An 18,520-nucleotide genomic window follows, 5' to 3' on the forward strand; every position below is an offset into this window, starting at 1 on the left:
ACGATATTTCTAAGTTCAAAACTAAGTTAAAGAAGCTTGCACATGTGTATTTTAACCATACTAAACGGAGTCTGTAAAATGGCCGTCGCTTGTATTTAGTTACTGCGCATGCGTCAGTCACACTCACGTGTCCTGACGTATCTGCAGAATTGGAGGGAAATTCATGCGCATGCGTAATACATAGCTTACACTGCTCGTGCAGTTTGCTCTTGTCATCGTTTCTATGTAGCTAACATGTAGATTGCATAAGTATATTTCTTGATGATAAGTTAGAAGTACAAACCCTGTGATGTGTTTTCATGATGACATTATTATGTATTAATTTGTTTTCGCTTACTTTTCATGTACCGCGGGGAATGGGGGTCTGAGAGAGAGGAGAGCCATATTGGAGGTCCCTTCTGCGCCTGCGCAACTTTCTGCGGCACAGTGGACCTTGACTGATGGAACACAGCCAGTTGGCAGTGATGGGCAAGATGTTCCTGAGAAAGTCACCTCTGCCCCGCGAGAACAGCGAATGTGGCTCCTTATATGTTACATTGTAATGTTGCGCTACTGTTTGCCGTGTAGTCTCTCATGGGAACCCCTATCTCGCTAGGCGGTACCAAAATATGTTAATGTGGTATACAAATGGAGTATTATGATTGGTGTGTTACCCAAATCCTACCTTAGGACCAATCCAAATTGAGGGATTCTGACACTTTGCAACATTTGGGGGGTGGTACACTGCCCCAAACAGTATATCTACCCTGGGTTCACCTAGGGAAATTGTCCGACTTGTCTGGTTTTAGCTGACCTGTCACTGACCCAACGCACTCAATAGGTGACTGAAGATACAGAGAGCTGCGGAGCACTCTGTCCGAATTTGACCATAGACTAAGGTTTTACTGAACCTTAAAGTGCTGGCAAAGCACTTTGCTGAGAGTTCGCTGACCCAATCGGGGTCTTGATCGATAGCTGCAGAGAGGGTGGAGCGCAGGCGTTGCTTCCGAACTGTGGGTTCCGGTCCTGTCCTGAGCGGTCCTGTCCTGAGGGTTTCCTGTCCTGTCCCGATTCCTAATCCGAAGGGTTCCTGTCCTGTCCTTGGTATCCAGTCTGCACCTGCTGTCCTTTGAGGGGTTTCCTTCCTTGAGGGTTTTCCTGTCCTTAAACTGACCCGTGGCCAGGGTTTGGTTTCCACACCATTCTAGGTAAATATTGCTCTGAACTTCTTAAACCCTTGCACCTTCTGAATTTCTGACTTTTTGCTTTAATAAAGTTACCCTTTGCATATGTTATTTTTCCATGCTTTCCGCAAAACCATTGAAAGTCATTTGCAATTTTCTCGTAAACGTGTTCCCATGTCATCTCACCTGTTAGAAATTATATTTTGCATTGCAGTTTGTCATTTTCTGATATGGTCTAGAACCTCCTTACCTAGACTGTTTAAAGGTCCCTTCACTTTAAGCTTAGCGTGTTACTCTTTATAGGCCCTTCTATAGTTACCCATGCATAGTCTGTCCATGCTTAAACATTTCTGAGATTGTATAGTATTTTTCCCATTTGCATTTCATAGCAGTATTTCGATGATTACCCTGTCTTTATTTCTCTATAGTTATATCATTTACATTATCCTAGTTATTGAATGCCTTATTCTTGTATATCTCATGAATGAAAATACCGAACTTTAGATAAACATTTTAAAACTTCCAGTTGTCCGTGGTCATTTTACACAGTATTTGAATGTTATTGGTTGGGTTTGTATTTTGTTGCCTTTCCTTTACAGCTAGCTCCCTGATTCATTGTGGTCATTAGGTATCCGTGTTGGTGGATGGTAAGTCGGGTACACTGAGAAACAATAATAGAGAACACACACAAATTGGTAGAGCTCGTGAAGTCACCTGGTCAATGTATATGGTGATTTGAAAGTATATGGGCCCGAAGCCGGAAACGGCGAAATTATTGGTCGGGTGGCCTCGCGCGCTCTATCAGTAGTACCAAAGGCCCTCTTCTGCTGGACATTTGGTGAGGCGCAGTTAAGATCTATACAGATATATCTATAGATCACACGTATTTTAAATGTTTAGGCCTTGCCCAAAGGGAGCACACAATACATACTCATAAACATACATACATAGAGATAGGTAAAGGGACCTTTGGGTGGCCTCTTTCAGCCACTGTGTACTGTTGTTCAAGTGGCGTTAGACATTGGCTGCCAGGCTACTCCACCAGTTCTGGCATCAGTCCACAGCATTTCACAGAGGTGAAAAATTAGAGGCATATTTATCAAGGTTTTGCCTCACCCTTGAGCCATGCAAGGAGACACAAGGGTGATGCAAAACCGAAATGAGGTTTATCAAGCCACCTTCTGTGGCCCTTAGTGGCTTGATAACACAAGACAGTGCAAATAAGATGTATGACGTTACAACACATACTTTTACAACGCATGCCTTTACAACACATTTTTTACAACGCAACATCCATTACAACGCATTCCATTACAACGCATGCCATTACAACGAATTTCCTGAAACTACCATTACAACGCATTCCATTACAACGCACACTACCATTACAACGCATACCATTACAAGGCAGACCATTTCAACGCATGTTTGGTAAGTATTGGATAGTATAGGGGTAAAAATTACTATTCTAACTCCAGGGGCTGCACCAGTAGGGCAAGTGTTGGATAGTGTAGGGGTAAAAATTACTATTCTAACTCCAGGGGGTGCAATAGTAGGGTAAGTGTTGGATAGTGTAGGGGTAAAAATTACTATTCTAACTCCAGGGGGTGCAACAGTAGGGTAAGTGTTGGATAGTGTCGGGGTAAAAATTACTATTCTAACTCCAGGGGGTGCAACAGAAGGGTAAGGGTTGGATAGTGTAAGGGTACTATGCGTTGTGATGGTATGCGTTTTAATGGTATGCGTTGTAATGACTGCGTTGTAATGACATGCGTTGTAATGGTATGCGTTGTAGTGTCATGCGTGTAATGGTTGCGTTGTAATGACATGCGTTGTAATGGATCTTGCATTGTAAAAGTTTCATTGTAATTGTAGTTCGTTGTAAAGGTTGTTTCCCGCGCAAATCACTGCCTTGCATAACTCTATTCAATCTTTATTATGGTTTGGAACTCCATAGAGGTCCACATAAAGGAAACACACAATACAAAACTCCATTCATTGCAGAAAGACAATTTACAACAATTACCGCGATACAAAATAATTCATAGATACATACATCATAGGCGATCCTTCAATAAATATCTAAAAAGCATTTAAAAAAATTAAAAATATTAAAACAGAATCTCTCATTTGGGGGGTTATATAAGGCAAACATAAAAGAGTTAGCATTTAAGATACCCATTTGCAAGCATATTTGCCTTAGCCATTTACGGCGAAATGGTCGTAACACTGGACATATAAAAAGTACATGCATTCGATCTTGAGTGGACAGTTGACAAAAGTCACAGATTGCAGGGACTCCGTACCATTTAAACAAAAGATTATTTAGAGGTAGCAAGTCCTGCCTCAGGAGTAACCAGAATCTCTGGACGCCGTGAGGCAGGTTCCAAGTGACATAAGGTTGCACAAATTTTCTTGCAAATGAGTCAGTAAGAGGATTAACACCTTTCTTAGCAAGAATTGAGGCTCTGTCCAATTTATAGCTCAGGTCCCAGGAGGCCTCTTTAAAGACAGACTTTAACTGGGTTGCGGATAAGGAAAAGAGGGTACTCTCTTCCAACTGTAGAAGCGATACAGCCTTTCTAAAGTTTTTAACAATTAGGAAATGTTCTCTTAAGCTTCCTAATAATTCTGCCTTTAAGAGGAATCTCATAGTCCCCTCTTCTCCTCTGGCTATGCTTGCGACCCAACGTACTACAGCTGCCAAACCCTGCACCCAACTGCTGCGCAGGGGAAACTCGAGTCTGCAAGCAGCCACTGAACAGGCGGAATTAATGGAAGTTACGCTTCTTAACAATTTTCCTTCAACCACATTTAAAAAATCCCAATGCTTTAGGTCGACCAACTCTAAACCATACAAGAGGGTAGAGGGAATATTTGCCCTAAAGACCTCCAATAAATAAGAAAAATGCCTTCTTCCCATTGCCCAATACAATGCACTTAAGCTTCTCCCTTGGGTTAAGGCTTTCCGGGCATTGTTATCGATATGGGGTTTATCACTTAAAGTGTCTGAGATTAATTTTCCTAAGAAAGCATAACTCTTCACCACCTCAAGTTTGTCACCTCCCACAGACCAGACAAAGCTTTTAAACTTATGTTTTTTCCGGCCTGAGATACACATAATTTTACTCTTTGATGCATTGATTTTTAGGTAATGGGTTTCTGCATATAGATGAAGAGCATGGAGGCGTTTGGCGAGACCTTTAGGCATAAGATCCATTATTAAAATACCATCCGCATATAACAGACATGAAATGTGCTTTCCGCCCAAAACTGGGGCTATACCATCACAAGAGGAAAGTGAGGCGGGTAAATCTGCAATATAAAGTGAGAAAAGCAGTGGGGCAAGGAGGCAACCTTGTTTAAAGCCATTAATTGAAGGAATAATCTTAGATAATCCCCTATCTCCTCCTTGCAAGACCTGACACCATGTGTCTGTATGTAGCACCTGGATCCTATCTAGCAATTGAAGGGGCATACCCAAAGCGGATAGCTTTCTCCACAGCAGAGGGCGATCAACCTTATCGAATGCTGTGGAGAAGTCTATAAAAGCCACATACACTCTTCCGCCACGTACCCGTATGTATTTATCAGTAATAATCTGAAGGGCGGAAAGATTATCCAGGGTTCCATGCCCCTTACGAAAGCCTGCCTGTTCTAGTGGCAAAATTTGATTTAGAACCACCCAATCATTAATTAAGGACAATAAGCATTTAGAGAAAACCTTCCCAATAGCGTCTAAGAGGGCTATTTGACGATAGTTATTGGGAAGGTTTCTATCACCCTTTTTAAACATGGGCACCAAAATGCTCCCCTTCCAAGAAGATGGAATAGTTTTTTTAATGTAACAGATCCTGAATAGAGGAAATAGAATTTTGCTCCAGGATACTGGATCTTGCTTCAGGACTGATATCGGGAGTTCATCCGGTCCCATAGCTCCTGATGGACGCATATCCCTAATAGCCAGTTCTATGGATGATTCGGAAGGGGACTCAATTGTGGAGTTAATATCTTCGCCAATTCCCCTAAGTTCCACTCGCAGGTCATTCTTGGCATACAAATTTGAAATATAGTCTACCCAGGTTTGTTCCGAGATAGGAATTGGAAGGGGACGCACTCTTGTACCACAACCCTCCCCAATGAGAGTCCAGAACTGTCTAGAATTCCCTTGGACAGCAGCCTCCCGCAAACCAGTCCATAAGGAGTCCTCTTTTTCTTTTTTCTTTTTTTTCTTTACCCTACTTCTCCTTCTTTTGAGGAGAGATATTTTCTGAGATCTCTCTGCTGATCCACTTATATATTGCTCCCTCACCAACTTATTTATTTCCTTATTGAGGGTAATAACTGCTTTAGGGAAGGGGATTTTTCTTCTGATTAAATTAGATTTTTTTACTGCAGAGATAATCTCCTTCATAAAAGCCTCAAAAGAGGACAGTTCTAACCCCTGCCAATTATCTAGAATAGTTAAGGTTTTTTCAAGGATAGGCTCCAAACCCTTCATGGCTTTAAAATCCCAGAAACATCTTCCTGTTTTTTGAAATGTGACCGCGTCACCGTTAAGCGACCAAGGGTCAGAATTAGGAGGATCCACTGAAAGAGTTAACATAATAACATTATGATCACTGTAGGTAGATTCTACAACAACCAAGTCCCTTAAAAGAGAAAAAATACAGTGATCAACAATTACGTAGTCCAGAATTGATTTACTGTGGGAGGAACTATGTGTGTAATTTGCGGGGACATCAGACGGAAGCCTACCGTTAGCTATGAGCCCCTCCGTAATGTACAATTCTTCTAACAGTAGTTTACCCCGTTTATTTGTTTTTATATTTCCTGGGAAAAGGGCTTGAGGAATCAACAGAGCCTCCTCTTTTGCTTTATTTCTAAAAAGCTCTAGGCTGAGGTTGGAGACTTTACAATTTAAATCACCTACTAACAAAAAATTGGGGGAAGGGACTGTCTCCTTAATTTGTTTAATAAAAACGAAAACTTGTTTTAATAGAATATTAAAATGATCGTCTGGCGGTATATAGACGTTTATTATCACGAAGGGATATCTTTCTCCCATATTATCTAAGTTGAAAAGAGTCACTACCTGGAAAAGATTACTGGGGTCTACGTAGTGGGAAAAATTCCACTTTATTCTATTGGTCAGTAGGCACGCAATTCCCCCTTTTGCATGTCCCCTACTAGAAGGAGTAGCTGCCACCTCCAACACAAAGTAATCTCTCCCTATATTCAATTTATCAACGCACCATGTTTCCTGGATGCAAATTACACTGGCATTCAAGGAAGAAAGGTACAATAATTTTTCAGGGTTGTTGTTAATGCCAGCGGCATTCGAGGAAATGACAGTGAAAGAACTGCTAAAGGTGAGAAAACAGTTTTGGATTGTCTGTCACCTTGGACGACAAGGCACCAGGTAACCAGTTCCATTGCTGTTCATTCTCAATTATACCCCTATTTATTGTCATTGGCGCGGGGATAACATGTGTAACTAGCCTTTTCGTTTTTGAGACACGAATCTTTAAGTCCTCGAAAGGTTGAGAAGAGCCGGCTTGACCCAGGACCCGTTGATAGCCGTTCTCATAGTGGTTATTGACACATGTAGCTAAAAAAGGCACCACATCGATCCCCTGACTCTGGAAAATTTCTGCTTGATTTAGAATGAGATTCACTATCAAATTGGAATAGAACCTTACCCTAATAAAAGACATGGACCCTGCTCCTTGTATCGTTACTAAGTCGATATCTTTTGATTGAAGTAGTTTCAGACCCTCTATGTCCTTACAGCATTTCAACAAAAAAGATCTATTCAATGACAAATCGAGATCAAATAGTGGGAGAAAATCCAAAATCAGTGAATCTGTATGGGTTTTCATCGAATTCATAGAAAAGTTTTGACCAGAAACTACCCCTTCTGCCAGTGTATGGAAAGGAGGGGCAGTAGGGTTAAGAATAGTTGATGCCACAGGAACAGATTTTCTTATTTCCACTACAGGAAAGTGGACCATAGGCCTTTCTTTTTCTACGTCCAACTCTCCTGAAATTGGATTAGAACAACTGGTGGTAATTTCATCAATTTTGACAGGAGGCACCATAGTACTGAATAACAAGATATTTGAATCATGACTCGAGATGTCGTTATCGATCTCAGCCCTAGCAGGGGAAGAGTTATGGCAAACTTGGGAGTTCTCGAAAAATATTTGTCTCTGCCTCCTCTTTTTGAATCTACGGAGAGGCTTCCTCTTTTTACCTTTACTCTTTTTTTGTTTCCCCACTTTCTCCTCAACCTCCATCCCCTTAAATTCTGGACCAAAAATGGGAAATAGTACCTTTTCTGCATTGGTATCTGACAACACAACACTTTTTTCCTCTATGACAATACCTGGTTAAGAATCTTTTATACAATTATAAGCGGACGATTTGAAAACTGGGCATAATTCCTTCGTAACAGGGGCAACTAGTATATTCTCAGGTGGCAGACAAGGTGCATTAGCTGGTATTTTTTCAGGGAGTAGTATAGTACAGGGATCCATACCGCAATTCTTTTCTGACGTTTTCGATAATAAAACCTTTAAGATTTGAGTGACAGATTCCAATACACAGTCTGTACTACCCACAAATTTACTCAATAACGTTAGAATTGAAGATAACAAGTGTTCCAAGGAAATCAGAAATTCTGATATAGGTTTCTCTGGTGACTTTAAGTTAGGATCATTAATAACCTCAATCCCCCTTATATTGAGCATCGGACTCTTTGACATATTAGTCTGAAAAGATAAGTCTTGGGATTTAAGGGATGGAGTGCTACTATAAAGATGTAGACCAGAGGGGGTAGCGCCAATTGGAGTTTTTATAACGTCTAGTAATTTCCTAGACTCATCTACCAAGTAGCGTTCACACAGCTCCAGGTCAATATCCAAAGGCTGAGAGTCCCCGTTAATAACCTCCCTCAACTTGGAATGACTTAATGAGACATTGGGAATAAGGTTTTCAGATGTTAATAGATCTTTACTTTGATGTAAATTATCTAGGTTAGAGGCTGGACACTTATCATTCTCAGAAAATATAGGAGGAGATGATAAAACACCCAAACCAGAATGTAAACTTAAATTTAGATTTCCCAATTCCGTCTCCTTCTGTACCTGATCAGGCACTAAATTATACAAGGGAGTTGGACCGGCGCCCTTATTAAAAGCAGTCCTTTCCGGGGGCACCTTATCCACCGTTTTCTCCCATAACTGAAATATCTGACTTTGGCCCTTCAATTGAAGAGCTGAAGCATCCTTGTTTTGGAGGGGGTTTGATCTAGTCTTAGCAGAGGATCTTCCTCCCAACAATCTCCCAGATCGAAGATTTTTTGTGGTCATATTTCAGGCTATGTCACAAAGAAGGTGAAACAATACACAATGCCAGAAAGCAATTTTAAAAATGCTCAACGTTTACACACAAAAAAAAAAATATATACATAACAAAAGGCAAAGCAAATGAAGTGCATCAGTTGAATTACAAATATAGCAGCAATTGCCAAGGTCTATGCAGTTTGAATGTATACGAAATAGTTGTGTTTAAAAAATAAATGTTAATAAGTGGGCCCAGCCCAGCCTACTTCTGCCACTGAGGGCCACAGAGGGCCCGCCCTTTGCCCGGGCTTAGCCCCGGGTGCTCCCGCGCCCTCTCGCGACGCGGGTGATGGCGATGTTTTAAGGCGCCTCCTGGCGCGTGGCTGGCGTCGCTGCCGCTCTGCCTGCTGGAACAGGTAGTCCCCCACTCGGCAGCCGCTTAGTTGTGAATAGCGGCGGCGGGGGGACTACAAGGCAGGGCCAGCAGCTACTCGGCAGACAATGAAGGTTTCTGAAGTTGCAGGCAGCAGGGGAAAGATACAGCGGAGCGCCCTGCTCCAACGCTGTGAATAGGCAAGAAGTGGAACACCCGCTCCCCCGGCGATGGCGATGTTTTAAGGCGCTTCCTGGTGCGTGGCTGGCGTCGCTGCCGCTCTGCCTGCTGGAACAGGTAGTCCCCCACTCGGCGGCCGCTTAGTTGTGAATAGCGGCGGCGGGGGGACTACAAGGCAGGGCCAGCAGCTACTCGGCAGACAATGAAGGTTTCTGTAGTTGCAGGCAGCAGGGGAAAGATACAGCGGAGCGCCCTGCTCCAACGCTGTGAATAGGCAAGAAGCGGAACACCCGCTCCCCCGGCGATGGCTATGTTTTAAGGCGCCTCCTGGCGCGTGGCTGGCGTCGCTGCCGCTCTGCCTGCTGGAACAGGTAGTCCCCCACTCGGCGGCCGATTTGTTGTGAATAGCGGCGGCGGGGGGACTACAAGGCAGGGCCAGCAGCTACTTGGCAGACAATGAAGGTTTCTGTAGTTGCAGGCAGCAGGGGAAAGATACAGCGGAGCGCCCTGCTCCAACGCTGTGAATAGGCAAGAAGCGGAATACCCGCTTCCCCGGCGATGGCGATGTTTTAAGGTGCCTCCTGGCGCGTGGCTGGCGTCGCTGCCGCTCTGCCTGCTGGAACAGGTAGTCCCCCACTCGGCGGCCGCTTAGTTGTGAATAGCGGCGGCGGGGGGACTACAAGGCTGGGCCAGCAGCTACTCGGCAGACAATGAAGGTTTCTGTAGTTGCAGGCAGCAGAGGAAAGATACAGCGGAGCGCCCTGCTCCAACGCTGTGAATAGGCAAGAAGCGGAACTCTATGGCAGGGAGAGTTGCCATGGGTGGAGCGTAGGTATTCCCTCAAATCCACCCATGGATTCTGACACATTCCCAGATTTACCAACATTGGTAGACCTGGCAATGCGCCATGGTAGAGCTGGGAATGCATCAGAATTATGCGCCTTCCCACCCGAGGCACAACGAGGAGATATATCTTTATTTATCCTTGTTGTTTCCTCTTCGCACACTTAGAAAGAGGAAATGCTTCTGAGGATTGTTTTTGTGCAGGAAGGTCACCCTTACTGCACAAAACAATCCTGCCTGCAATGCAGGCACCCTTCACAATGGTGCCTGCATTGGTGCTAGGCAGTCAAAAGTGTGCCTGCGCTCGGAAAGGACAGGAAGGCACCCTATAATTGTAAATACAGTGGGCCTCATTTATGAGGCTGTGCGTCACTTTTATGCCTCTGGTGACGCACGAGTGGCGTAAAAAATGTGACTTGTTGCATCATATTTAAAAAGTGACTCATCTAGTTAGATGCGTCACTTTGTAAACCCCTGCGCCACATTAGGCCTGCGCCAGATATAATGTATGCAAGGGGGGCGTATTGACGCAAGAAAGGGTCGTAGAAGCTACGCAGTGAAATCTATGAGATTTCACTGCGTCACTTCTAGGACGCCATTGCATCAAAATCTTGCGCCTGCCTCACAGCAGGCGTAAGACTTCCGCAGGCCATTTCACATGGGCTTGCCCCATGTGAAAGGACGCATTGCTGGCGTTGCGTCACTTTTGTGACACACTCCAGCAATGCGTCACTTTTGTGTTTACAGATACGTCAGAAATACTGACTAATTCCTTGCGACATGATGCATCATACTGAAAATATGATGCATCATTAGTGTCGCAAGGAGGGTGCAATGAAAAGTGACGCATCGCTGTTTTCACGCAGCGATGCGTCACTTTTCATAAATGAGGGCCAGTGTATTCCTGCTCTTTCCCGCAGTGCAGCAAGGTGGCTCGCTGTGTTGTGTTAATTTTCCAAGTGTCTTGTACTGCTTGCTTCCTTTTTTACACTCCCATGCACCTTATTTATTTATTTTACTGGTTAGAAACAGTCATCGGCCATGTTAGAATAGTGAAGTAAACACAAATGCCAAAATGTACACCTTCGCTTTTTCAAAAATGAGTTTCAACATTGAATTTCCTAAACAGAAATGCACGTTTACATATTCAACTGTGAAAAATAAATCAGAATAAAAACATAGCAGCAATAACTCCACTAAATAGCAATCCCTTGTCTCTAATCAGAAGCGCGCTGAATATGTTTGCACATCAAATGCCCCTCTGTGGGTTTCCCTTTTCAATAACCTTGGGATTGTTTCTTGAAAGAAAGAAAAAAACCTCGAAGCAAAAAATAAAGCCATGTTTACCAACAACATGGGCTGTGAATAGTATATTTTTCCAATTAACTGTCACTGTCTGAAGGCCATTGGAGATAAGAATATCACAAGATATCAATCAAAGCCTCCCTGAAATGAAAGAAACTGCTGAGCAGAGAGAAGCTGATGCACACAGTGACCATGTGTGCTTTTTGTGAGGGGGCTGGGTGAGGAGCGGTGCAGGGATGTTAAAAGCTTTATTGTCCATATGATAATGGGAATTAACAGCTGTTGTCCTACTCTCCCCTCTTTATGTGCTTGTGCCATAAACACATGCTTATTGGGCACAAAACAATATGCACTAATAACATAGCAGAGGGAAGTACCATTGCCATTCATGCACTTGGAGACTAATTAATTTGTGGTGTGGGCGTACCTTACATAATTATTATTATACATTTTGGGCCTCGTCTACTACTTTTTGGTGTAGGCAGCGCCGCAATGCACCTTGCAGCGCTGTCCTGTGTCAAAAGAAAAGGGTAAGAATGCGCCAAAAACATGAAATACAGCACATTCCTGTCCTCTCTGTCTGTGCCCAAATTGATGCCTAGCGCCAACGCAAACACCGTTGCATGTCTGTGTTGTTGGCACGATTGCTTTTGTGCAGAAAGGACACCTTCCTGCACAAATACAATCAATGGAGGAGTTTTTCTCTTTCTTTGTGTGCTGCATAAGAGGAAAAATGAGGGAAAATAAAGTTATTTCTCCTCGTTACCCCTCCCACAGGGAGTCGCACAGTTTTGACGCACTCATAGGTTTACAGATTCTTGTAAATCCGTGAATGTGTAAAAACTCATGGGTGTTGTGCGGGAACAGCCACTGCAACCCTCATGGAATGCCTCCTTGATGCAGAGTAAGGCAGTGCGCTGCCCTGCCTTACTCCATATCTATGAGGCCATGCAAAGCCACGCAGGGTGGCTTTGCATCACCTCATAGATATGATTGAGAGGCTTGCGTCGCCGGAGAGTCAAAAAAAGTGACTCTCCAGTGGCGCAGACCTCTTGTAAATGAGGCCCTTTGTGAAGTGCACACTGAAATGGTGAAGGATTTAGCACAGTGACTGTTACTTCTGCATCTGTGCTGAAGGCAGTACCAAGAGCTTACCAGAGACCACTTGAGCGAAGATGCAAAAGCAGCATTTCATGTGCTTTACATCGGCATATTGTCAGATGCCACGGTCAGTCTAAGGCTCTGCATCCTCACCGCATGGATGATTCCAGCACTTCTGTGCTTACAGTAACCCAAAGGCAGGGCTTTAAGTGGGCCGGGTCTCAACGGGTCTGAGCACCGGCAGTTTTTTTAAGGGGTCCTCAAAACGGTTCTCTATCGGGCTCTGTTTTATGCCCTGGCATGTAGGAGAGTAGGATCTGCTTACTATAGTTACCCACACTTGTTGCTGGTGTTTCACTGTTTTTTTTACTCTAGTCTGGCTGGAGCCCTGCTTACCAGGACCCCAGCCTAGCTGCTTCCTCTCCAAATTGAGTGCATGTACTTTAGGTACACTCCAGATGGGTTACTGGGCTACCGTTGTGAGTCCCTAGTATATGGTACCTTAGGTACTAAGGGCATAGGTACCCCAGATGCCTACCAGGGTTTGAAGCATGGATTATGCCACCCTGGGAAGCCTTCCGAAATGGCACCACAGGTCTGCTACTGTAGCCTGGGTAAGGTGGTACATGCACCCCTTACTAAGATATAGGTTACCTATATCTACCTTTAATCACTGACACATATAAACCTATAAGTCACTCCTACAGCAGGCCTTATCAATCCTGAAGGCAGAGTGCTTGGTTTTGTGTGAGAGGGTGCCCATTCATGAGCAGGACCCCTCGGCAGCTTTCGGAATCTATTCTCTGATGCTGTTCCGTGATGCAGCCAGACCATATACTCTTAAGTGCATTATAATGTTGTGGTAAATGCTAACTTTGGAATGGCTGCATGGAAACATGTCGTGTTTGGTATCAAACACTTCGGAATCCTACCCCCCCACCCGTAGTCCTGGTGACGGGGGTAGAATTTCACCCTTCTAGAGGGAGAAGACATGTCCACACTTACCTGACCAGTAATAGTTTAAAAGAGCCCCAGCATCACAAAATGAATGCTGCAGCCACAGACACAAGTCTGACCTGCTGCTGGACAAAACTCCGGCAGGGGAGGCTTGGACAATAGGTTTCCTGTCACAGGGAGGTATAACCACCTCCCAGATAGGCTTTAGTGTATTGGGGCTGGGTGGGTGCATTCATAGAATGCTTTTCAGACAGTGCTGGGGGCACACTTGGTGTCCCTGTGCATACCCTGTTCAAACCGGTTGCAGGGGCACTCAGCCCTTGCTCTGGTGCGAAACTGGACAAAGGGAAAGGGGTGTAACCACCCCCTCCCTGGGTCCTCCAATAGGTGGGACCCTAGAGTAAGTCCAGCCCCTAAACTTAGTATAAGTATAGGAACCCAGTCCTTAGGACGTTAGATTACCCTGGACAAAACTCTGCAACATATATCCTGGAACTTCGAAATTCTGTTTCGACTAGACGGAAGAATCTCCCTTGGGGTCAAGGAGAGACTCCCCTGTTCAAACAGGCACCAAAGAAGCATCTTGCTTGTCTGAATTTCCAAGGCTCCCGCTGGATCCCGATGGATTTGTGAATGAGGACATGGACTTTCAGACTTCTCCGAAGCCGACACGAGATCCCAGCAAACCTGAGATGTGCAGCCCTCACGAGTGATGTGAAACCTGAACTCCTGGACACCGTGCACATTTGCTAGTGCATCAACTTCCCGAGCTTTCCTGAAGTTGTGCATTTGGCTACTTGTAGTCCAAACCCTGAGCACCATTTGCACTTAAGATTTAGGGCCTACATTCCACGAGTGTTCCGTGGGCCCGCTTCTTGCATTTCCGTTTGAGGCCCATTTGCAATCCCTGGTCCATAAACTGGTGGGTCCCCTTGAAGGTAACTCTCTTGTTTCTTGGGCTTTCCTGGTTGCTCCAAATGTGCTCTGACTCCCCTCCAAAGGGTGAGTCCCTCAGACCTTGCTGGTCTGCTCCGAAGCCAATCTCTGTTTTCTGCGTGGGTTGCTGTTGACAAGGCATGTTGGGTCCAATCCAGATACCGACGTCGCAGCACTCGACATCCTTCATGGGGCAGCTCGAATCCAGCTCCTGGTTGTCGTTGAAGCCTCCTACTCCTCGTGGCTGAAGAGTCAAGCTTCATCTTTTGCACCTGAAATCACCCGACATCGGGCATCTGCTCATTGCCTTCCTGGTCACTGGCTAGTGACCCAGACTCTGTCCCCTCTGCTTTCAGGTTCTTCAGATCTCTGATCCACCCTTGGATTCATCTGGACACTTTCCACTTGGACGCCTGCAGCACTATTCAGCAGCTCGCCATAGAAAACGACGACGAAACCCGACATGAAAAGACACCTAGGGCTTCCCTGGGTGAGGTAACTCGAGTACTCTGGTGCTCCCATGGGTATCGACTCTAGAACTGCCTAGTTCTAAAGGGCTGTGCTCCAAGTCCACTTCTAAGTGTTCCTAATCTTTAAAATTCTGATCGCAACTTTCTCCATTGAAGTCAAAGGTTATTCACGGCTGTGTTTAGACACTGCACGCGTACCCCGTGGGTCCCCTGTGTCACTGCCTTGGGTGGTTCCTGGTGGCCCCAGTTGCTCTACAGGCCCTAGGCCTTGTCTCTATGTCTATTGTGGTTCTTATACCATTTTCTTAGTATATGGTTTGGTACGCCCCTAGGGCTAACCATATATTGTGCTAATTTACTGTGTGCTAAATAAGTTTACTGTATGTACTTTTGCTTCTCACCTTATAAAGAGACTAGAGGGATGTGTTTAGAATAAATACACATAGTTTATATATATACCTGGTGTGGTTCTCCTTTCATTTGGTCATTCACGAGATTATAGACTGGTAAAACAAGCTGCTTTACATTCCTTCAAGACTTGGCCTGAAGACTGCACTAAACAGCCACCACTAGGATAGTTTTCTATATAGGTTGTCTTTAAACCTACTATCAATAAGGGTCGTTTGGACTGGTGCAAGGTGCCCACTAGAATAGTGGACAGCATATGCCAGGCCAACTTCTCACATGGCACAGGCAGTCCTTTTTTTTCCAGACTGCAGTGACAGCAGACACATCGATGTGCACGTGGTGAGCATTGTAAAGGAAGAGCAATCCTTTAAAGAGAGTCATTTTCTCTGTGGATTTCACTTCTCTTTTTGAAACTCAGGTGCAGCAACAGCAACATTGTTGTGGTGTCACCAGGGCTTTAAGAGGAAGGTTTTTCAATATTATATACAAGCCATAGTTGCTGCTTATTTATCTTATGCAACTAGTAACCATTGACAAACCAATAGTCCTGACTTGTAGGCATGATGTCACTTGTATCATATGTCTGGATGCAATGACTGGAACAGCAAAATACAAGTCGGGCGGCAAACTGTGCTAAACAGATTTTTAGCTTACATATTTTTAAGCCACGCCCTTAATTAAATTGGCCACGCCCCCTTGAGAGACCCCCCAGTTTTTTCATCTCACTTAAAGCCATGTCCAAAGGGAATTCCCACACATTGTTTGGAGCATGAAAGGTGGCAGCAGAACTTCAGGATGCAGCACAGTATGCAGAATTTCAAACTTGGGCTTCTACTTCATTATCGAACAAACGTCATTGGTTACTAGAAAGGTGTCGGGACTACACTTATAACGCCCTTTCCAACGTGGTCAATCTACTGGGGGATAGTTCAGGGTCCTAATCCACGATGCAACAGATTCTTTTCTTTTGATTTGAGTTTCTGTTTGAAGTATATATAAAGGAGGCCTTATAAGAAGATGATGTGTCACTTTGTATCTCATTCCCTGATTTTTGTCGCGATCTTTGCCACCTTGTTATTATTTTTATATAAAGAAGGGGCTACATCACTTATTGATGGCCAGAAAGTACGTGATAAATATTTGAAGGAAAAACTAAGGGCCATATGTATGAAACTACCGATTTGCGAATTTCAATTTGCGATTCTTACAGAATCGCACATTCAGAATCGCAAATCGGTATGTATGAAAGAATTCGCAAATATTTAGCGATTCCTTATAAATCGGTATTTATTTGCGATTTGCGATTTGCCCTAATGCGATTCCTTAACCTGTAGGAATCGCACAATTTGCGAAATTGCAATGGAAAATCACAATTTATTGCGAAAAATCGCAATTTTGTGAATTTCGCAAATAAGCCAATCAGGGACTCTGGTGCATCATGATGACATCACAACCAGTAAGTGATTGACTACCCATGCTGCACCTGAGTTCCTGATTCAGAGCCAGAGTGAAGGTGTGTTTGGGACAGTGCAGTGTGTTACTGGAGAAACATGGCTGAGAGTGGAGACACGCCCAGGCAGGAATCCCAGCAGCAGGAGAGTGAAAGCTCAAGGAAAAGAAAACAAAAGTTTTCAGAGGCAGAACTGGAGGCTCTGATTCATGAAATGGTGTCAAACTATGAATTACTGTTTGGAAAAAATCCAGGGAGGTGCCAGAGAGCCGCAAAAGGAGAATATGGGAGGAAATCCAGCACAAGGTGAATGCTGTGGGTGTGACACCCAGGAGTGTAGAGGACCCCAGAAAGCGCTGGTATGACCTGCGCCTGCGCTCCAAGGAAAAACTAGCTGCCAGGCTGGAGCAGTCAAGGATAACAGGTGGTGGGACCTCAACTGTTTCAGACTCCACACCTCTTGAGGAACTGGTGGAGGGGACCCTGCAACCAGAGAGTGTGGGAGGAGTGGCTGATCTCGACAGCTCTGACCAGCCAGCATCTGGAAAAGGTAAGAACCATGCCCTCACACCCCTTATACCCCCCAACACCCCCCAGCCGTGAGCAAGGGTCAGGAAGCAAGATAGGTAGACCAGAGCAGGCACACAGGCAAACATAGCAATGCATCATGGGAGATGTAGTCACATGTAAATCAAAGTGTAAAAAGTGCAGCTAAAATAGTCAAACATATATTCTGCAGGTCATGACAGGGAAACAAAAGACCAATGTAAATCAAATAGGTGTGAAAAATGTATTTATACAGTGCAAGTTAATAAAGTCAATTAATGTGTGCTGTTCTGTCCACAGCACCATCTTCAACACAGCCCTCAGGCAGTGGGACAGTCATTGAGAGTATTGAGTCAGGAGATGCCAGCCAAGATGTGAACACGGATGGGGAAGACAGCCCCGTGATCACTCACAGACAAAGGAGGAGACACATTGTTAGACCACTTGCTCCAATACAGGATGATGCAGATGCAAGTGGTGAGAATTTAATCAATGAGGAAACACAGCCACAGCAAGAGGGACCTGCAACAGACCAGCATGTCCCGCGAAGGGCAGCCAGGCGCAGACGGCGCACGGCCAACAATGTTGAAGGGCGAGGCGAGGAATCAGTTTTTGCTGGACTGGAACTCAACATGTTGCAGGTGCAGCGCTTGCAGGCGAAAAACACGAAACTATTACAAAGGGAGATGAGGGAGGGCTTCCGCGGACTCAGGAGGAATGACCTGAGGGATGGCCTACAGGCAGTATGCGAGGAATTGCGTACAGAGGGTGCTGCCAGGCGCAGAGCTTTGCAACGCCAAGATTGGTACACCCGGGCCATCAACCGCTTGGCGACTACATCAACATCCAGGCCAGGCGCAGCATTGAGATGCCGCGGCAATTCACACATGCTGCACAAGACATTGCTAATGCGCTTTTGCAAGTGACCACTGCTGTGGATGAGTTGCGCCAAGTACGCACAACAGGGCCGGACTGACTCCAAGTGAAGAAGATATGCAGTCAGGTCGGAGCAGCACCATCTCACTACCCACCTTAGAGAGACGCCGAAGTGGCAGAACCAATAGTGCAACACCTTCAAATGAACATTAGGCTGTGCATCATTTCACTTGAAAGTCACTCCTTTATTTTTCTGAGCACTGTGATTAAAACATGTGCCAAATATATGTTGTATGACTACTGTAAGTTTTCTGTTAATACATATCCTGCTATTAAGGATTAATAACAACATTCACACTTACATTACTTGGCATTGTGTCGTTTTTCCTTACCTAAAAATAGTTGCGCGTAATCTCATCACGCCTCTGGCGCCCAGCCGCTGCAACAGCTCTACCAGCTACCATACGTCCTGGTCCCGGCCCCTCTACGTCAGAGGATCCTGAGTCACTCAGCTCCACTGGTGTCTCTTTTCTTGTGGCAATAGTATGGGGCATGGCACAAGCCAC

Source organism: Lissotriton helveticus, chromosome 9, assembly GCF_964261635.1.
Source record: "Lissotriton helveticus chromosome 9, aLisHel1.1, whole genome shotgun sequence".
In the NCBI taxonomy this organism is placed as follows: domain Eukaryota; kingdom Metazoa; phylum Chordata; class Amphibia; order Caudata; family Salamandridae; genus Lissotriton; species Lissotriton helveticus.